A 22,828-nucleotide genomic window follows, 5' to 3' on the forward strand; every position below is an offset into this window, starting at 1 on the left:
TTCCTCAGCAATGGGCTGAAGTAGTCCCCTCTCTTGGGGGCAGTCTTGCTATTCATAAGGGGATGGAAGCAGGCAGTATTTCAGTTCTCTGAGAACTGTCCAAGTCTGCGATGTTCATTTGAAAAGGAATTGCAAGCAGTTCGGGGTAGAGACAAGACCTGAGCAGTCCCTTGCTGATGGGATGTTAGAGCAGTGTTTTTCTGCTGGACCCTGGACACAGCAAGGGGGGCCCAAGGAGGTAGAAAACCATACGAACACAGCTCATCCTTGGGAAACGAGTGGACAAGTGAGTGAAGACGTGCGTACTAGGAGGGTTAGCACAGTGCTGTGGATATTACAGTGGGATTGGTTGAATAAATTATGGAAAACCCTGTGGTCATTAAATTGATGACGTTGATCTAGAATGAGTAACATTGACAATTACTCATGACATATACTAAGTATAATAGAAGACGTTAAAAACAGTTACGTTTTCATCATAAATGAAAACTAGACTTTCAATGTAGATAAATATGTATATTTTTACCTGGGATGGCTATATCAGCATTTTAAGAGTGGTTATTTCTAAGTGTTGATATTTTTGAATATTAAAAAAATGCTTTCCGTAAATGCTTAGCCATGTTTTCTAACTTTTCTATGGACAGTAGAGGAGCGCCTGGCTGGCTCAGTCAGTAGACCAACTGACTCTTGATCTCTGAGTCATGAGTTTGAGCACTATGTTGGGTGTGCAGATTATTTTTAAAAAATTGGGAAAAAACTGGATAGTAGAAATACAAGGGAATGAGAAGGGAAAGAAAATAAGAAGAAAATAAGCCAAGCAGAGTAGGATCAACAAACCATGCAACTACCTTCTTGAAGAAGTTTCTTTTTTTTTTTTTAATTTTATTTATTTATTCGACAGAGATAGAGACAGCCAGCGAGAGAGGGAACACAAGCAGGGGGAGTGGGAGAGGAAGAAGCAGGCTCCCAGCGGAGGAGCCAGATGTGGGGCTCGATCCCATAACGCCGGGATCACGCCCTGAGCCGAAGGCAGACGCTTAACCACTGAGCCACCCAGGCGCCCCTTGAAGAAGTTTCTTATCTGAGAAATAAGCAGGTAGAAGCAGAATGAAAGCACGGGATTTCTGAAGAATGACCTGAGTCTGTTAGACTCCTAGGGTTAGGTAGATCAGGGCACAACAGTTGTCCCCTCCTTCTTCCAATTTTCCACTGTAATATAAATCACATTTTGGGGGTACATGGCTACCTGGAACACTGGTCACATTTTCCAGACTCCCCGAGGCAGCTAAGTTTTGGCCAATGGGGTACAAGCAACTTTTAGGATGTGTTGTTTCTGAGAGAGACTGATTTTCTCTTTTCTTTCCTGCATTTTGCTATGTGGAATGCAGACATGATTGCTGGAATTTTATTTATTTTTTATTTTTTTTAAAGATTTTATTTATCTGACACAGAGAGTGAGAGCACATGCACAAGCAGGAGGAGCAGGAGAGGGAGAGGCAGGCCACTCCTGAGCAGGGAGCCCAATGCGGGGCTTGATCCCAGGACCCTAGGATCACAACCTGAGCCGAAGGCAGGCGCCTAACCGTCTGAGCCACCAGGCGCCCCGATTGCTGGAGTGTTAGCTGCCATCTTGAACAATGAGGAGGAGGGGGGTCACACTGAGAGAGGGAAGGAAGTAGTCTGGGTTACAGAACTACCAGATAATTCCTGGACTACTTTTACTTTTGGACTTTTGTCTGGAACCTAAATAAACGTCCATCTTGCTTAAGGCACTGTTATTTTGGATTTGTAAAAGTAAAAGAAAAGGAAGGAGGAATGAAAAAAATTAAGGAAAAAAAGCCACTGAAGCCCCTTTAACTCTGCATAATAATGATAATATCAATGGCTAATATTAGTGAGTGTTCCTTCCCACATGCCAGGCATTGTGCTAGGTACTCCACAATAGCTCTTTAATCTCATGACAACCTGGGATAGAAAACTGGGGATCAGAGACGTTAGAAAAGTGGCCCAAGTTCATGAAGGTAGATGGTGGTGGGTTCAGGATTTGAGGTGGGGTTTGTCTATTCTGAGGAGCTCAAGCTCTTAACCACTCAGCCAGTGTTTTTGAAAATAAAGTCTGTGGTTCACCTGTACCAGAATCCTTGGAGATGTCCAAAATGCAGATTCCTGGACCCCATCCCTGACCTCTTTGACCAGAATCTCTTGGTTGCATATTTACCAAGCTCCCCCAGCATCCAAATTTGATGCCCCTTGTCTGAGTTACATCTTATTCTAACTAAAATGGGAGCAATGGAGTTTTGATGTAGGTTTTGTGAATGGCTAAGCTGTCTTTCATCTTTCTTTTCTGGAAGACATTCCAGTGCAAGTGGCAATGTATTTTAATGACTACTGAGCAAGTATATTAAAGCTGAGATTGCACACAGTGCTTAAATCTCTGTGAAGAACTTTGAAAGCCTGAGATAGTTCTAAGTGCTTGACCATCTTCATTTTCGCTCCATCTCCCCTCTGTACAGGCGAGTATTGTGGAAGCGTACTGTCAATCCATTTTTGACACCTTCTTTCTGTTCAGTCTCCCCTGGCATTCTCAGCTCTACATTCACACTTATAGGAACCACCAGCTTCCTGTTGTAAACTGGGTTGGGTGGGGTCAGGTGCAGAAAGAGGGGGAGAGAATCTGAAGAGAGGATGGAAATTAACATTTATTTTGGTACTGATGGGCCACAGAAATTTGTCTCACATTATACTTTATTTCACTTTCCATATGTTATGTCCTCTGAAGCAGGGGGCATCATCCCATTGTATTGATGCAGAAACAAAAGTTCTGAGATGTTCAACGTTATCACGGCAAGGTCACACAGTCAGTGTGGCAGCCCTGAGACTGACTTGGCTCTTTTGACCCCCAGGCCTGGTGCTTCTCTCACCCTCATTCTCTTTCATCCAGCTGAAGTCACCAAGTATGTTTTTCCATCATAAAACTCATTTGGGGTTCTGTTTTATAATCAAAATCTGAAGAGACTGTGAATGCAATTTGCTTGCTGCTGGCCGCATTAGCATGAATTATTGAACTCCAGAGCCCTCACATAAAAGTTAAGCACCTGAAGAGACTCAGCTGGTTGAGCCTATCCTGTTCTCAACTGTTCTCTCAGGGGAAAATGACTCTGAGTTCCACATCAGCTATCACCCATTATGTTGCTGGTAATAGCTTTTATCACCCACAATTGTTTTCTGTCTCTACAGGTGTAGGTGGGAAGGGGAATGGGGATAAAGTGGGTGCGGAGGTCTCAAAACCAGGTCATTACCAAACTCTTTTTTCCTGGTATTTTTTTGAAAGCCAGATAATCCAATGGAAGCTTGTATGTGCCTAAAGAGCTTTCCTTTTCTATAATTCAAAAGGCTCAAGACGTCTATGGTCCTGTAATCTGTCTATTCATTTTTCGCCACAGTACGGTCTGAAAGCCACGAGGGCCATGCTTTTGATGGAGGGATAATGCATGGAACCAAGAAACATGGAAACGAGGTCACGCAGAGACATTAGTAGTAACAGAATGTTGTAGTAATGAATGTTAGTAGTGAAATTCTGGCAAGCATTCCTTTTCTGAGGAACCACCTGTTTTCTCTCCATCTTCTGAGAGGCCTGTCATTCACTCTGGTCATACCACACACATAGGGGTATGTGGCCCAGGCTAGCCAGGGGACCCAAATCCCCCTCGCATAGTGCTTCATGCAGTGCAGTCATCTGCCTCCAACAGGGCCAACTAGAAACTTTTCTGACATTTAATATATGGATGGTCTCTTGGATCCTAAGCCTTGAGGAGGTAGGTAAGCCTTGGACTACTAGTGGTGATATTTCCTAACCAACAGACACATCTTCCTGAATGAAGCTGCAGAAGGCAGCAGAAAGAGATATAGAGAGATAAGAGCCTTGACAATAAAATTTGAATGCCTAGATCCAGATGTGCTTGAAGGATACTTAGTTAAATAAGACCATATCTGTAATGTTTTGTTTATTACCTAAACTACTTGGGAGTTATTTTCTGACACTTGAAACTGAGTAAGTCCTGACTAGCACATACTAAAAACCCAGAAACAACAAGACTACATAATAATGAAATCTCCAAATAGTAGAATCCAGAAACAGCAGGAGATATAGTTGCCAGTGAGCTCTGAGCTTATTTCCAATTTGAAAATCATGAAGGAGGCATGTGGGTTGATAACAAGGTACAGGAAAAGGAGCCCAAGTGGAACAGAACCACCACAGTACAAAGGAAAAGGCTGAGCCGGGATGAGAACTCCATTTGTTACCATGTAATGAGCCCTTCACCATGTACTAGCGACACTTCCCAGTGGTTTAGAAAGGATTTGGCCTGGTTCTCTCTACTCCTGGCATCAGATGGGGCCAAAATCAACATGCTGAGCTAACTGCTTACCTCCCTGAGCTGGTCATGAGATCGCCCATCTCTAGAGAATAGAGCCAAGAAAAAACATCCTGGCCTTTGGCTCAAGTTATTCTTCACTAGGCTATGAATTCTCTTCGGAGAGTTCAGGATGTGTGTCTAAAGCACCTCTGTTTCTGAGACCTGAAGACAAGCAGGTATTTGATAAATGCTTGAAGAGTGAATGAATTTGTGAATTAATCAAGAAATATCCAGTAATTGCCATTCCTGGAGGAGAGGGATACATTCAAGGTTAATAAATATGACTGATAATAGTAATTTGAAAGTAGGTTTACTGGCATAAGGTGGAAAATAAAAAAGGAGAGTTTTGGCCATATTTTCCAAATTGTCCTGAATTTTAATACTTTGGTCCTACACACACTTGAAAAAGTGTTCCATACTCAAGTTCAGGAAATGCGGAGTTAAACAAAGTCACATAGGTTTCTTTGCTGACTGGCTTCTCAGAAGCTTTATCTGCCAATGTGATCTTATATTTGCATCTGGACCACTTTGCAGGATTAGCAGAACAGGACTTGGGAATGCTGGGGAAGATAAATGTGATTTTATTTTACTGGTGAGACAAAGGGTCAACTAACTGTCCTGGATCCTAACTTCCTATTTGCTGCTTAGCCAATTGGGCCACCCTGCCTCCCTCCCTCACCATGGTAATCCTTTTGGAGCAGATTTTGGGCAATGGAGTGTATGTTAGAAAGTGTTGGCTCACCCTTGTGCACAATGTTTTGTCTTCTCTGGTGAGAAGGGAGAACTCCCCCAGTGTTCAACAGGATCAAGACCATCTGCTAGTTGGGGGCTTGAGATCACCAGAAGGTTCACAATATTATGCTCTTCCTAAGTGGAAATCCCTGAATCTGGGCATTTACACTTGAGGCCAGGCTTATGAGATATTTCTTTTTCTATGTGAATTTCTTTTCTTCATAGAGAATTTTACTCAGTCAAGGGAGATATAACGGTGCAACAGAACACAGATGTTAGCATCCAGTAGGGTGTTTGTTTGCATTCTGGCTTTTGTAACTTCACCAAATCACTTAGCCTTCATGATCCTTAGTTTAGGTCATCCACAAATTGGGACCAGTACTATATACCTCTCTGTACAGTACCCTCAGCAAGTCTGGGTCATTCAGACCCTGCCTATTTCAATGAAAGGTTTGGCAGTTGACCTGGGAGATGACCTCTAAGCCCTTGGAATATCCTGCCGGTTCAGAGAGACTTGGTTTACTTGGAGCCTTGGGGCACACCAGAGAGTCTAAGCTACCAATGTGATTTACGGTGGGAGGCTTGAGTCATGTGGTAGAACCTTGATCTCTCAAGGAGCTGGAGACCGAAGTCAACCACATTCCTACCTGACCGACCTCCATTAAAAACCTTGGACATCAAGTTTGGGTGAGCTTCCTTAGTTGGCAATACTTCATGCGTGCTGTCATGCATTGTTGCTGAGTCAAATAAGGGTCTGTACAACCCCTCTGGGAGAGAACAACTGAAAGCTTGTGACTGGTCTTTCCTGGACTCTGCCCTATGTGTTTCTTTCTGATTCTGACTTTAATTTGTATCTTTTCACTGTAATAAACTGTAACTGTGAGTGTAACAGCTTTGCTGAGTTCTGCAAGCCCTTCTAGTGAATCACTAAATCTGAGGGGGTCTTGGGAACCTATGAACACACTTCCTCATGGGTTTGCTAGGAGGACTAATGAGATAAATCATAGAGTACTTGTAGAATGCTTGGAAAATAATAAGTGTTCAATAAATAAGGATTCCTTGAGATTTTGCCCAAAGGAAGAGAGAGGAGTAATGAGCTCACTGTTCCATCTTCTGGCCTCACTTTTCCAGCCCTACTTGTCATTCATTCATTCATTCTTTCAATATATACCCTTTTGAAGGCCAACTATGCCAGGCATTGTCTAGTTGTGGAAACCAAGATTAAACTTATAACTAAATATGTAATTACATTTTGCTGTAAGTATTATGGAGGAAAAGAACAGGATGATGAAAGCTGGGAAGGGAACCAATGTAAGGAAAGTTCTTGTTATTGGCCCTGTGTCTACATCTAGAAGTCTATTCTGTTTGGCGACTTTTGTCATGTATCTCGCTTTTTGTATCACCCTCCCTTAATCTTTTGTCTCAGACTTCTCTTCTTCCAGTCCTAGGTAGAAAGCTTGGACACCATAGCTCCGCACTGTACTTTATTATCTATCTCCTGCCACTTTTAATCAGTGGGCATAGCATTCCTGCCTTCCTCTCTTAATCAAGTATCAATCAAGTACCCAGGATATGTCATGCTTCTTTCCTTTGGTTCCTCCTGCCTCCTTTCTGGGTTGTCAAGGGTCTTATAGCAGGGAAAAACTGAAAGAGGCAGAGTTTACACCAGGGGGCAGAGATAGAACCATTCACAGTCCTCAGCCCCTTTTTAGGGTCACCCTTAGCATGCTTTCATTTTTCCCTGCAAACATTTCTCTGAGATTGCTTTGGGGTGATCTCATTCCTCTATCATAGGAGGTAATTCCAGACATGTTCATAGCCATATCCCTGGCTTCTAGCATAAGCTGGTTCTTAATAAATAGCTTGGGATTTCTTTTGAAATGGGTTGGGTGCCAGGTCCCAGAGCTGTTCAATGGGATAGCACTGAATTCCCCAGGGAATGAAAGCATTTCCATTGTCATCTCTTCTTCCAGGAGGGGATAGGCACCTGTGAGGGAGGGCCAGGGGAGCATGGGAATAAGGATAAGGGGAGGAGCTTGCTCACTCATGTTGGGAGGCGACTCTGCTCCCTTCCATTATCCTCATTTCCAAAGCAAGCTTTTCCAGTAGGTGTGGCACCTGGTGAATGAATCTCTTTCCATATAGTTTGAGAGCCTGAGCCAAATCCCACATGCAGAGGGAGGAAAGATGAGTCAAATGACTCTCCCACCACCACCACATTCCCTGGCTTAGGGGGAAAAAAAAGGCTCTGGTTACATCGACACTGAGTTTCTCCCTCACGTTTTCCCTCTCTTACACCCCCATGTGAAGATATTTGCAGCTAAAGGAGGAATGTCTAGGGACAATATGACCCAAGCAAACAGCAGACATTTCTGATAATCAGGCCATATGGTTGGGGGCTGGAGGGAACCCTTAGACGGGATACAAGACTTACACATTTGTGTCCATGAGTGAGGCATTGAACCTCTCTGAGCCTCAGTTTCTTCAACTTCAAAGCAAAGATAGTAATTCTTACCATTCCTTCCAACTCTAAACATAACAGAGACTGAGGTGAAGGATCAAAGTTCCAGGAATATCTTTAAAACATTCCAGAAATAAAGGTGATGGATGAGACAAAACTAAATGAGTAAAATGTTGGTAACGGTTGAGTCATGGATAAAAGGTGACTGATTATCCTACTGTCCTCTTGATGTCTGTGTATGTGGTCCTCCTTAGAATGGCCGGTGGAGTACAGGTGCCTCTAACAGGCCACTGTGGTGAGGCATGAAGTGACGGTGAGTGACCCCAGAACCTTGGGGGTCAAAAACCTTTGAAGAGGAACAAACACTAAGGTGGCTGAGTTTGACTTCTGTCAAAAGTTACATCTTGATTTCAAACAGTTTGCTTCTTAATTCATCTCAATCCTTTAAGACTTGCAGGTTGTGTGTGCATATTTATACCTATTTGCACTTTGGTGATACCAGAGGAAAAAGCCTGCGTGACCCTTGTTGAAAACAGGAAGCTCAGGGAAGTTAGAATTCTTTTCTTTCAGTTCAGCTGTCCTTGAAGCCAAGATTTTCATCGTAAGGACCTTCTGCAAATCTGCAGTTTGTCTGCCTCTGTCAAATGAAAATTTAGAGCATTCCTCTCATTTATACCAAATGGGACAGACATGACCTTGGAGAAGAAGCACCTGCCTGCCTATAGAGCTGGTCCCCATGTTAGGAGTGAGTGATGCTAAAGACCCACATGTCATCTGTCCCACTGGGCCCAGGGGCATTTAAGCAAAGCCTGAATTTAGGAAAACCTTCTGAAAGTCCCCGAGAAATGGAAAATGTCTCTGATAATTAAGCTCTAGAAGTATTATAGAAACCGTTTGCAATCATTTTTCACTCTAAGATAGAGTCAGTAATCCTCTTGGGAATACAAGATACTGGGGCACCTGGGTGGCTCAGTTGGTAGAGCGTCTGATTCTTTCAGCTTTCTTTCAGCTCAGGTCATGATCTCAGGGTTGTGAGATTGAGCCCAGTGTCAGGCTGTGCACTGGGCATGGAACCTGCTTGAGATTCTCTCTCCCTGCCCCCCAAAAGGAATACGAGATACTGCAAATTATGTGAAGGGTTTTTTTCCTCCATAAGGTCTTTCCCAGATAGGTGCCAATATTTTTGGCATTGCCTCTCTGTCTTCAGAAAGTCTTTACTGTCTCCCAGCCCTCAAGGCTGAGTTGGGTCTCCTTTTCTTGTGAGCCACTGCACCCTACAAGTGCCCTATCACACAGTACTCTTCACCTTGTGATGTAATTGCTGGTTTCCCTGTCTGTCTCCCCTCTGGACTTGAACTCAGTAGCAGAAGGGCCTATGGCTTATTCATCTTTATATCCCCGACAACTGGCAAAGTGATGCCATCCTATGCATTCATTCAACAAAAATGTACTGACATTCCTACAAGAAATAAGATAGGCACAATCTCTGCCTTTATGGGACTTACATTCTAGCAGCACCTAGGAAGCTCAATAAGTTTTTGTTGAATATATGAATGAATCAATGAATCAATGAATACTACACCACACCATGCCATTTGAACTGAACTCCAACTCTGATATTTTGTCATCTCTGGTCCTGAAATAAATTTCTAACATGCCCAGCTAGTTATTTCTCTAGGATTGGGAGTATGCAAGCATGCTAGTCACAGATATCCACAGATCAATATAGTATTTTTCTGGGTCACCCTTCAAAAGGCACCATTGTTTCAAATGTGCTTTGAGCTATCTCCATATCCCAGTTTTTCCGATGGATACCTGCCTCAGAGACTTCCACCACTGAAGACTCTGTCTTTCCCACATGTCCTCTTCCCCAAGTGTATAATCTCCACTGCAGGCAGCCATGATGAGTGACAAAAAGTGCCAACTGGCAGCTCCAGGAAAGGGAGCAGAAGGGAGCAAGGAGATATCTTTTTCCGCCTATTCAGAACATTGAAATCCAATTTATCACTGGCCACATGAGCCAAAGAAAGCAGCTCTTAGCAGCTGTTGATCTGAGAGGCTCCAATCTCATTTACGTGCCCTGGGTGTCACTGACACTTCTTGGGCATGTCTGGGAATGGGTTGGCATGGAGGAGTGGCTCTCCTGTTCTTTTCCCTAAGGGCTGGCTTTGGGTAGGCCTGTTTCAGATGGCAGGAAGAGTGGTAAGAGTCATTCTTTAAAAATCTCTGTTGTTGTGGATGGACATTCCTTGATAATTGCTGCCCAGGGTTCTTACTCAATTTCATGACTTTCACCCTCACTTAGTGGTGTGCTGATAAACCAGCTCTCAAAAACAAACAAACAAATAAACAGCTCTGATTTGCAGTGTTTGCCAAATTTCATGGTATAAATACTCCTACCTTGGCTACCAACCTGACATCACTGAATATGAAGTTGAGAGGACATAAGACATGTGCATTATGGCCTTTTGTGACCCAGCAAGTAGCTTGTTCCAGCACCACTATACAGCCCCCTAATTCACACATGCTCCAGAGGTGCAATTGGTCCAGACTAGAACCATTGTCTTTCTACAACTGGGATTTTAGAATATAGTTTGGAAGATAACTTTTGCACCTGCTATGTCATTGGGCTCTACCCATAACATTGCACAGCGGGTACTATGCCTATTTGGTGGAGAAGAAACTGAGGCACAGGAAGAAAAAACTTGCCCCAGCTTACATGGTGGGATTTACTCAGTTGTTATTTCTATACTCTTCTTTTTTTAAGTTTTTATTTTATTTACAGTTAGTTAACATATAGAGTTTTTTAATTTTTGGTGTCCAATATAATGATTCAACAGTTTCATACCTCACCCGGTGCTCATCACGACAAGCAGACTCCTTAATCCCCATCACCTACTTCCCCATCCCTCCATTCCCCTCCCCTCTGGTAACCCATCAGTTTGTTCTCTATAGTTAACAGTCTGTTTTATGCTTTGGCTCTCTCGCTTTTATTTTTTTTCTCTGCTTGTTATGTTTCTTAAAATCTACATGTAAGTGAAATCATATGGTATTTGTCTTTCTCTGACTTATTTCACTTAGCATTATACTCTCTAACTCTACCCATGTCATTGCAAATGGCAAGATTTCATTCTTTTTTATGACTGAATAATATTCCGTTATATATATATATATATATGCCACACCTTCTTTTTCCATTCATCAATCAATGGGTCATCTCTCTACTCTTGACTCTGGCCGTTCTCCTCTCACACTTCCCGCTGCAGCCAAACCATACATGTTTGTATACTGCCAGTGCCCCATGCATGCTCACCTCTTAAGTTCTTCCCAGAATATTCTTCCTGCACTCCACCCTCTCCTCCTGTCCAGCTGCTACTTGTCTTCTAGGTCTCAGCTTAAACACTATGTCCCTCCACATCCATGTTTGGCTCAGGGATCTCTCCCATGTGCTTTTATCCCCATCTTGTTACCTGTCAGATGGTGTTTAAGTATCGATCTGCCTTCTGGACCAGACAGTAAATTTTGTGAGGGCAGAAACTTTAATCTAGCACGGCTCTATGAGTATTTTTAGAATGAATGACTCCATGAACGATGGTCTCCTCACCCTCACGGGCTGCTTTGTTTTCTATACTATCTCCTCTCAGGACCCCAAAGCATCCATGTGCTCATAGCTTGGTTAAGGCTTTATCAGGAATCTGTGGAGGTTCCTGCTAAAATGCCCAGTCAACCAGCCAGAATTCTCCATTGTTGGCTGCAGCTGCTCACGTCCCCTCCCTCCCCATGGCCCCTCTGGACTTTGCAAAAAGTCACAGAAGCCAGTTGAGGAACCTGTTTGGTGTGCTATGAGATATGCTCATTACCCACATGCCAAAACAAAGACACAGGCAGAAAGAAGGCTCCGGCCAGAAGCACCTGCACCTCTGAGAAAGGAGCAACGTTTAGGAATAGTCTGGAGCCAGCACGTCCTACAATAATTGCAAGACTAAGCCCTTATGGATTCGCACTGATTCCCTCAATTTCCTTCTGAGAGGCAGGAAAGGATCAGGGTCTCCTGCATGCTGGGGAGCCGCTGACCTTTGGCACCACAAAAGCTCTCACACACCTGAGATACTCATTACAAACATCTAATCATCTTCTGAAAACACAGGCAGCTGCCACTTAAAACAGGCGGAGTCTGGCACACGTTAGTTACTTCCTTCTATTACCTGAGACTGCCTAGTAATGCAAACTTCAGGGTGTTCATCTTTGCTCTTAAACACATATGAGAAAAAATAATTTACCAGTCATCAGAGGATCCACTGACACCTCTAGAAGCATTTTGTCTAATAGAAGTTTCTGTGATGACGGAAATGTGCTATTCTGAACTAACACAGTAGCCACTAGCCCGATGTGGTTCCTGAGCACTCGCCAGGTGGCTAATGTGACTGGGAAACAGGACTTTAGGTTTTATTTACTTTTAATTAATTTAAAGTTAAAGTTAAATGGCCACATGTGGCTTTTGGCTTCTCTATTGGGCAGCATAGCTATAGATCTAATTATCAGTTATAGGAAAAACAAATGACTGAAGAGGGCAGATGGTACCACAGGGAGATGATAAGAAAAATTCACAAAATGGCAAACTACAAGACAAATGACCCAATTTCTCTTATATATTATAAGGAAAAAAAGAGGAAGTGTGTGTGTGTTTGAAATCTAGAGATTAAAAGAGACTTTAAAGGCATATCAACCAAATGCAATGTGTGGACCTTGGTGGATCTTGATTTGAGCAAAACAATTATTAAAAAATTATGAGACAATTGGGGAAATTTGAAAACTGATGGGATATTTCATAATATCAAGGACTTTTTAGATGTACTAATGGTATTGAGGCTATATTTAAAAAAATAAAAAAAATAGAGTCCTTATCTTTTAAAAGTACCTTTCGAGTTGTTTATAGATGAAAAGAGCCTGGCTTTGTCTCACTTGAACACAGCAGGGGGAAAAGGTGAGTGAGGTACAGGTAAAATAAGATTGGCCTTATGCTGATGGCTGTGGGAGCCATGTGAGGGGTACACAGTGGTTCATTACTATTTAGTGCTCTATTTTTTATGTTTAGAAATTTTCATAATAAAAAGTTTTTAAAAATCATCTGAGGAATGCCAATGTTGGTGAGAATACGGACAAACAGACACTTCCCTTCTTGAATGTTGGCAGCTTAAAATTTCACATGGAGAATGCAATTTGGGTACATTCATCGAGATTTAAACTGTATTTTCTTTTTGACTCTGGACTTCTAGTTTTAGAAATTTCTCGTACAGTTATATGCAGGAATCTATGTAAAAGACTGTAAAGTGCAGGACCGTTTAGGTAAATGGCGGCGTGTGACTACTGTGGAACACTAAGCAGATTTAAGAGAATGAGATATATCGGTGTGGACTGCTGTCAGAAAGATATCCAGGATGTATTCTCAGACCAGAAAGAAAAGCAAATTGTAAAAAACAAACACCAAACGTGTCACTATGACCCAATAAGAAACTACATATGAGTATGTATACATATATTGGCATACAAACACAGATAAAGCCTGGAAGAAACATATACCAAATTGATCTGGGGAGGGCAGGAGGAGCTTACAACTCTATTAAAATGAGACTGAGTTGCTGTGTTCTCTGTGGCTATTACCTATAGGCACTCATCCTCTGTTTTATGAACAATCAACAGCTAGCAATCCAATCAGGCACACTGACTGTTATGTTCTGAATGTTGTGTCTCCCCTCCCACATTTGTATGTTCAAATCCTAACCCCCCAAGATTATGGTCTTAGGGGGTGGGGCCTTAGGGAGCTGCTTAGGCCTTAGGGATGGAACCTTTATGAATGGGATTAGTGCTTTTATAAAAGAGACCCCACAGAGATGCCTCGCTCTTCCATCGTGTGAGGACACAGTGAGAAGACACCGAGAAGACAGCTCTCACCAGAACTCCACCCTGCTGGTGCCCCCATCTTGGACTTCCCAGCATTCATAGCTGTGGGAAGTACACTTCTGCTGTTTATAAGCCACCTAGTCTGTGGAACTTGTTATAGCAGCCCAAATGGACTAAGACACTGGCCCTTCCTCCCAGAAGAAATTGAATGTGGCTTCTGTGGCTGAGAAGTTACATTTAGCATGAACTTTTGAGCCCTCCTTCCAAAGGGAGGGGCATTTAGGAAGTTCATGTCTGTCATAATCGTTCCCAGTTACAGGGTGACACTCTGTGCCAATCACTGTGCTGAGAAGTCAGCACACACGCCTCTCCCCCACAGGCTCTGGAATCACACTCAGACTCTCCCACGTGCTGGCTGTGTGACCGTGGACTAGTCACTTCAGCTCTTTCCTCATATATAAAATGTTAGGAATCACAGTAGCTATCTCATGGGTGTGAGAATTCAATGAGATAATGCTTCCTAAGTGCCTGGCACGTATAAGTGCTCAAGAAAAACCCACTCTCGTTATTTTTTCACTTCAACATTCCAACAATCCTAGGGGGTAAACATGATAATTCACCCATATGACAGACGAGGAAACTGAGTCTCAGAGACAGTGGTGGGCTGACACCAGCTCACGTGGGTAGAGCTCATTGCTAAATTTTCAGGAATTTTTTGAGTAGGCTGACCATCATGTGGGTAGCCTGAAATTAGACAAGATGGGAGCATTCACACCATGGCAATGGGCAAACACATTTTCCACGGAGAGCTGTTAAGCATTTGCCAGCATACTGCTGCTTAGAGCAGTTAAATAACTCCGCAGGCTCTGTGGCTGGTGAGTGGTACAGCCTGAATTTAAACCATGCTCTGGGGCGCCTGGGGGGCTCAGTCGTTAAGCATCTGCCTTGGGCTCGGGTCCTGATCCCAGGGTCCTCGACTGAACCCTGCATCGGGCTCCCTGCTCAGCGGGGAGCCTGCTTCTCCCTCTCCCACTCCCCCTGCGTGTGTTCCCTCGTTCCCTCTCTCGCTGTCTCTCTGTCAAATAAACAAAATTAAAAGGAAAAAAAAAAAAAGTAAACCGTGCTCTGCTCAGCTCCAAAGGTCTTAATGTTTAGACAGGCATCGTTTGAATAAACCTCTCTTTAAAAGTTAGGACTCTCACCTGGACAAAAGCTAAGTAGGATAATGCTCTTCAACATCTTGTCCCCTGAAATGTTTCTCAAATTTTAGGGTGCATGAGATTCACCTAGAAGCCTTGCTACAACAGAGATTGCTGGGCCTTACCCCCAGAATTAGGGGGTTTTGGATGGGGTTCAATAACTTGCATTTCTAGCCAGTTTCCAGGTGGGGCTCGTGCTGCTGCTCAGGGACCCTGCTTGAAGAACTACCGTCTAGTACAAAATCTGAAGCTTTCTGCTGCACATCTTGCTAGAAGCTTATCAGGACCATGGCTTTATCAGTTCTTCTCTGATCTAAAGAGGAGAGGATTCAGAGAGAAGTTCTAGGCCCCGAGCTTTCCACAGAAGACCATTTTGGTAAGATATCTGTGCTCCCAGCAGTTTGAGCATAGGAAAACAGGAACCAAAGCTTGGTGCCTCCCTCTCCAGTTGGCCCCCATTTAGCTCTGGCCTGTCTCCCAGGAGCCTGAGCCGCTCCCGACACACAGCAGGAGGCAAATGAAAAAAGAAACATTTCAAAATCTATCTTTAAAGCCTGGCAGAAAGCTGCCCTATAATTACATGAAGTGAACTAGTTACAACTTCTCTCGTATTGATGTAGGATTATTAAGGGATCGCTCACACACTCCTGTGGAATTCAACTAACGAATTTAGAGATTTTTTTTAAACCACTCGTCTCTTCGAACTACCTCCTGCCTCCTAAATATTATAGAAAACAAAACCAGGAAGGAAAATGAGGTAAACCCTGAAGTAATGTTCCTGATCAGAACGTGACTGCTGCTTTTAAAAGCGTCACTTTCTCAGTCTAGTCGTCTAGCTTAAGTTTCTCATTTTTTGTAAACCCTCAGACGGGCGAGAAAGTAGTGGGGCATGGAAGTCCATATAAAAACTGACCTGTGGACATCACTTCAAAGGAATCTAGAGAAGCTAGGATGGGGATTTGGCTATCCCAAGTTTGCAGATTTAACTTATTCTCCCTGCACCAGTGTTCCAGGAACACACCCAGCCAATGGTGTATGCAAGAAATTAAGGCCAGCAGACCTTGGTGGGCCACTTCTATAATCCTGGGTTTGGGAGATAGAAGAGGCACTCTTGGCTTAAAATGTACCATGGGTTTACATCATTTGGACTTGTTTTGTTTGAAGAAATAAGAGGCTATGATTCCAGGAATATGAATTCTTGCAGACAATTACAATCCCTTTTCTTTTTAGAGGGAGGGAGAGTGCAGAGAGTGAGCGGGGTGGGGGTTAGCGGGGAGGGACAGAGGGAGAAGGAGAGAAAGAATCTTAAGCATGCTGCAGGCCCAGCACGGACCCCAACAGGGGGCTCGATCTCACAGCCCTGATACCATGACCTGAGCCGAAATCAAGAATCGGACACTTAACTGACTGAGCCGCCAAGGCGCCCCGCAATCCCGTTTTTTTTTTGAGAGGATGAACTAAATCTTATCCATCTTTGTAGCCCCAGATTCCTGAGCACCACTTTTCCAGTTTAGAGATCAATAAACTCATAACTGGAGATCATAATTATAGAACAATAAACTCAACCCAGAATGACAGAATGTAACTGGGGAAAGACAAGGGCTTTCAAGTCAGAACAATCTGCATTCAAATCCCAGCTGTATCTCCTACTATCAGCGTGACCTTAAGCAAACCATTTAGGGGGTCAGTTAGTCAACAAAATCTGAGTGCCTGTGTGCGCTGACACTGTTCTAGACGCTGGGACTATGTCAGTGACTAAGGCAGTCAGTATTCGTGTCCTCAAGGTGTATGTAACGTTAGAGCTTATCTCAAGCCGCTCTCAGGTAGGCCATTTATGGGACACAGGTCGGAATACCTGGGTTCAATCCCCGCCTCTACCACTGAAATGTTATGACATTTCAGCAGTGAATGGCAATAGGACCAGCATGTGAGGATGGTGTCAAAACCTCCACCACACATCGGTGCGTGACTCTGTGTATCTCTGGAAAGGACATCTCTCTGGGCACATGAGTCATGTGTACATCCTTGGCTGGGTACCTTGGACAAATACACGCAAAGCCTCTAGAAGAGTGCCTAGCACATAGTAAGTGTTCAGGAAGTAGCAGCTTTTATTATTGTAGGCGTGTAATGAGATTTTAATGCAAACGAGGTACCAATAGTATATAGTTGGTGTTCAGTAGTGGTTAGTTCCCTTCCTCTTAGTCCTTGGAGAAATAGAAAACAGAGGTCACAATAAAGTGTAGGTGTTGGGCAGCCGTTAGGTACCTTGTCTCTCCTGCATGTGCAGGAGATAATTTGACCTAAAAAAAAAAAAAAAAAAAGCACCCCAGGCTGGCAATCAGAAGACTTGGGTTCTGGCCCCAGCTCACCCATTACTTGCTTGCCTCTAATTGCCCAGCCGGCCTTCATCAAACCTCATTTCTCTCATGTGTAAATGAGATGAGGGTGTGGGTTGGCCTAGGTCAAGTGCCTGTTGTTATCACACGAACGTATTTCACTGTAACAAGTCCTTACTTTGCCTAGTGTGTGTATAGACAAATAGGGGTGTGAGCCAGACTCGGGCAAGCGGTGAGTGGGTGAGTGAGTCTTAGAGGGACTTTCTGTTCCAACATGCTTGATTATAAAGCACTAATTGAGAAGACAGGACTTGCCCAGGATCACATGGTGGGTCAGTTCTGGATGGTTTCAAATGTCCTTTCACTTAGAGAACCAAGGGGAGCACTGGCTAGAGAGCCTGGGGTAAACAGCAGACGGCTTGGGCATGTGAGACTGTTTCGTGTTCTAGGCGTGCTTGGGCTAACTCAGTGACAGCGACTGTATCACTTCTGGCTAAATTGGTCTAAGATTCTCTCCAGCTCAGATATTCTATCAGTCTATGAGTAATATCTTCTATTTCTCATTGAGTTTGCCAGTTAGAACAAGACTATTCAAATTCCCATTCAGGCACATGAATGAGGCATTCTTTCTCTCAGTTTGGGGAAGGCAACGTGGTTTCTAAGCAGTTAGTGATTTTGGCCCTTAGGCAAGTGCATTTCAGAAAATCCCTTTTTGTTTTCCCTCCTTCACTCCATTAGTCTATAAACAGCTAATAAAATGCACCATTTCTTAAGTGTTTGCTGTGGGTCAGGAACTGGGCTAAAAATATATTTAGACTGAATATCTCGTTCAATCCTTACAACCAGTGCATGAGGCAGGTATTACTGTTATGTTATAGGCAAAGAAATTTGAAATTCAGAGAGGCGAAGGAACCTGCGGAAGGTCGTGCAGCTGATAAGTAAGTGGCGGAATCTGCAGATCAGCCCTGGCCTCCTTCCTCTGCGGCATCCCGCCTTTATTAACGTGCCCTTGCCATGCGGCCTAATGTGACTGGCTTCTCTGTGGAAGTTGCTTAATATTCCAGGGCAATTAACGTCCCAAATATTTACTAAAAATCCACCGTGTACAAAGGAAGGTTCTTTACTGTGTGCATGTGATCTGTTACCGTGTTACTAGAGCTGCATAATTATGTACTTACGGATGCTGTTCATTGCAGCATTTAAGAAAGTCAGTACCATTCATTCCTTATTGAATGCCTGTTAGAAATCACATTTATTGGTAGAATAGTCCTGTGTTCTAAGGCAGGATCGCATGGAAGCCTCACAATAGTCTATGAGGTTGGTCCTTTTATTATCGCCACCTGCAGATAAGGGATGTGAGGCATAGAGCAGGGATTTGTGTACGGCCCACAGCTTGCAAGTGGCAGGGCCAGGCACTGTCCCAGGTATGAGAATGCGTGTCCTCTGTCTCCTCTGACTGTCCACGAAGGGTCCAGTGCTCTGTGCGAGGTTTGAACTTAATATAAGTCTATAGCTTGATTAGACTCTGGCAGGGTTGACTGTGAACCACAGGATCAGTGGTTTTACGCATCTTGCTCTGGGCAGGTGGGAACCAGCTGGAGGGCTTTCTCAAGTCACGTAGTACAGGCAGCTGGGGTGGGGGCTGGGATTCACCGACCTGCCTGCCCCGAAATGGTGCAAGAGCGATCCAATTGCTAAACCCCTCCCCACCCCCACCCAGCACTGCTGTGAGTCACCTTGTGTCACATGAAGAGGGTTCCCGTGGTGCCCGCAGCTGCTGCCCCTTTAAGACACTAAGAGCTGAGTGAGGGGCGTGCCAAGTTCAGCCATTCTTCTTAGAGCCAGTGCTGGAAAACGCTAGTTTCCGAGGACCTGACGCTGAGCAGCACTTCTGCAGCCATCTAGTTAAAGTGGCTCTTGGGAAACTGAGCTCCAGTGTCAGCTGGGAAGGACGGAGTGTCCAGGAATAGAATGGGACATTGCAAATGAGCCATGAAAAACAAGCGCAAGCCCCGCTCAGCCGCCTGGGCCCAGATGTGCTCCTGCAGACATCTGGCAGAACATGGGTATAGGTGCCGCCTGGATAAAGCCGGGCGTCTCCAAGGGCCCGGGTACACTTGGCTGGAGCGTTTAGCTCTAGATTCTGAAAAACTCAGGAGGGCCAGCAAAAGGTGCAGAAGCCTGGGACTCATCTATAGTCCCACTGGCTTCAGCTCAAGAGAATGTTTTCTAATTGGCTGCTTCCTGCTGAAGCGAAGCCAGTATTGTAGACCTACAGGTTTCCCTATTGATTGCCAACTCTTTTAGGAACAAATTTGCATTTATTTGGAAACTATGTCCTCTCTTATATCTCCGTTCTCTGTTCTCTCTTTTCTCCTCTTTTTTCCTCCCCTCTCCTGCTCTCTTAAGTACAACATAGTAGTTACAAGCCTGGGCTGTGGAATGTAAGAGAAATGAATATGAATTCTGGCTCTACTATTTACACTATGTGAACTTGAGAAACTTCTCTGAACACTAGTTTTCTCTTTTGTAAAATAGGGATAATAGTAACACCTACCACACTGGGTTTGAGGAAGATTCAATTAGAAAATGCATAAAGATAACTGGCACAGTACCTTGCACATAATACATAATGAATATTACATACACATTGATACATTTTTCTTATCCTTCTATTTTATTTCCTTCTCCTTTGCTCTTTTCTTTGCTTTCCTTATCTATCTGTGGCAGACAGATTCCAAGGTGATCCCATGATCCCCCACCATGAACAGGGGTGCTCATGCCTTGTGTAATCTCCTTCCCTTGAGTGTAGGTGGGACCTGTGACTTATTTCTAAGAGAACATGGCAAAGGTGATGAGAAGTGACTACACAACTCTCCATCTTGCTATAGATTCTCTCTTTTGCTGGCCGCACTAATGGGTCCATATGGCAAGGAGCCAGGGGTCGTCACTGTTTAGGAGCTGAAGGCAATCTTTGGCCAACAGCCAGCAAGAAGCCTGGGTCCTCATTCTCCGAGCCACGGGAAATGAATTCAGACAACAACTTCAGTGAGCTTGGAAGTGTATCCTTCCTCAATCAAACCTCCAGATGAGAACCCAGCCCTGGCTGACCCCTTGGGTGTGCTGGGACTGCTGACTCACTGAAATGGTGAGGTAAGTGTGTATTTTTATGCCTCTAAGTTGTGGGAATTTGTTAGCATAGAAGTATGTATTCTTCTGCAATTACTTCTCTCTTCACTACTTCTCACCTTTCATAATTGCTGTGTATACATCTTAAGTAGAAAATGCAGTAGAACCACATTCATATATCCCTTGCTGAATTATTTAGGAGAAGGCAATTTTGTCTTAAGGTCAAAAGCAAAAACAAACCAACCAACAAAAAACAAAGAACAAATTGAATTGGGTTGAATGGGCTCAAGTATCCTTGGAGAAAGACCTAGAGAAGCTGCACTTATTTTTATGGCATAATAAAAGTAGCATCTCTTTCCTCCTATATGGCTCTGCAGAGATTTCAGCAACTTCTCATCTTTCTTAAAATGATGCATCTATTTTTGGACATTTCAACAACTATTACTTACAGAATGAAAAGTTTGAAAGAGACTCAAAAGACTTATTTGGAGAGAATCTCAATTGCTTTCAGAGCCACTGTCTTTCTTGGATGGTGTGGAAGAAAATGTTGGAAATGTCCAATTCCTAAATGATCATATCACTTGGTATGCTCAGAATTTTTTTTTTTTTTTTTTTTTTTAGAGAGAGAGAGAGACAGAGAGCACAAGCAGGGGGAATAGCAGGCAGAGGGAGAAGCAGGCTCCCTCATGAGCAAGGAGCCCAACTCAGGAGTCAATCCCAGGACCGGGGGATCATGACCTGAGCTGAAGGCAGACGCTTACCCGACTGAGCCACCCAGGCATCCCCTTAGCTCAGAATTCTTTAGCAGTTTCCCCACTGCCTCCAAGATAGGGTTGTTGTTACTCCTTAATATGGCTTAAAGTCTACTGTTAACTTCTTCAGCTTCATTGGTCCTCTTTCTTCCTCTGATGTTCTGACTTCTCTCACTTCAAAACCTTTGCACATGCTGTTTGTTCCTCTGCTCTCAGCCATCTTTCAGGTGCCACTCGAGTTGTCATTCATTCCAAAAAGCCTTTCTTGACGTCTAAGCACAAGTTAGGTGCCTCCCCATGTGGCCTTTTACTTGTCAAATCACAGCCCTTATTACAATATCTGTCTCACTGCAGCAGACCAGGAGATCCTTAAGGGCGGGGTTCTTACTTGGTTCCTCTTGTACTCCACATGCTTAACTGTGTGCCTGGCAGTATGAATAAAGCAGCAAACAGGACAAAGTCCTGCCCCCGTGGAGCTCAAACTAGGACTAGAGTAACATACATTACCAGCCCCTACTCCACTTTGGCCTGACTTACCCTCAGCATCCCTCTACCAAATAGAACAGGTGACTTCCAGGAGGCCAGACCATTAGGGATAAAGATGATATATGCAGCCTCTGTATATCCTGGAAAGGTACAAAGAACATAGGAGCAATTGCAGAGAAGATGCCTACCTCTGGGGTGATGTGGCCCAGCAGATACTTGTGCTTCCTGTGACACTCACCCCCTGAGGCTTGGGTTGTGAGAGGACTTCATGTCCAGTCCATTGCCCCTCCAATGGCTCTGGGCAGTCACTAGTGATTGCCATGGGAATGGCGACCTGGAGCCTAATTTACAGGGGGCAGGTCAAGTATCATGGGTGGGCAGTGGTGGTGGGGTCCACATCCTTCTAAAGCCTTTTCTGCCGCACCCCTTCCTTTAGGAGGCAGCAAACCAGTCTGTCCTGAAGAGTGGAAAGAGAGCCTCTGCTATTCTGATGGGATGCTGAAATATACTTTATCCTCTCCACCTACTACATAGAGTTAAGAAGATGACCGTTCTTTTTTCTTTTCTTTCTTTCATCTCCTCTCTGCCTCTCTCCTACCTTCCTTCTTCTTTTTGTATTATTAGGTTTATTTTATTTTGTTCCTGATGGACTGACACAAGATAAGTTAAACAACATTCTCAGGGTCATTAGAGAATGAGCAGTACAGTAACAACATGAAGAAAATCTATCTGGTTCTAAATCCAAAAAAATACAGTCTGTGAAGACAGATCTTTTCCACTTCTAGCTGGGTGACCTTGGCCCTGTCTCCTCTTTAAAATGAGGATGATAATCACTTCACCCTCATACAGTCATTGTGGGACTAAATGAGCTAGGCTGTATGCAATGGTCAGAGCTTAGTAAATGTCGAAAATTGTCAGGCATTATCATTATTACTTCTTGACTATTCCAAACCTTATGTTTCATCTTTAGTCTTAACCTTCAGGATTGATTTTAGTCTGGCCATTCCAGAGTTGACAGTTTTGTTTATCAGCACCCTGCGGGGATGGCTAGGACCATGCAATTTGCGCTCACCGTAACACCTCGCACATAGGGGCCACAGCAGGCCTTGTGGACTGAGAGAACTGAACTTCCTTCATTCTGATTTTGGCCTGGATGCCTTATATTCCTGCTTGGCCTCCCTTGCTCTAGAAAACAACACAGTATTGAGGAATAAGCACAGGTTCTAGGGACATTTGCCAGCTGGGAGACTTGGGAAAAATAACCTACCTCTTTTAAGTTCGACTTTCTACGCCAGTCAGGTGGAAATAATAATCCCCACCTTGTACAGTCACCTTGAAGGTGAAATGACATATGTGAGGAGAACTGCCTGTGCTGATCCTTTCTCCTCTTCCTTCAACCATCATCTCCTGTGACTAA

General features: G+C 43.9%; 1 protein-coding gene across 3 annotated transcripts in view; it reads right to left on the reverse strand.

Annotated features, from left to right (window-relative positions):
* Positions 1-22,828, reverse strand: part of SH3RF2 (SH3 domain containing ring finger 2) — a 128,278-nt gene that overhangs the window by 77,143 nt on the left and 28,307 nt on the right. The window lies entirely within an intron of this gene.

Source organism: Ursus americanus, chromosome 5 (assembly GCF_024610735.1).
Source record: "Ursus americanus isolate L20-20 chromosome 5, mUrsAme1.1.p, whole genome shotgun sequence".
NCBI lineage: Eukaryota > Metazoa > Chordata > Mammalia > Carnivora > Ursidae > Ursus > Ursus americanus.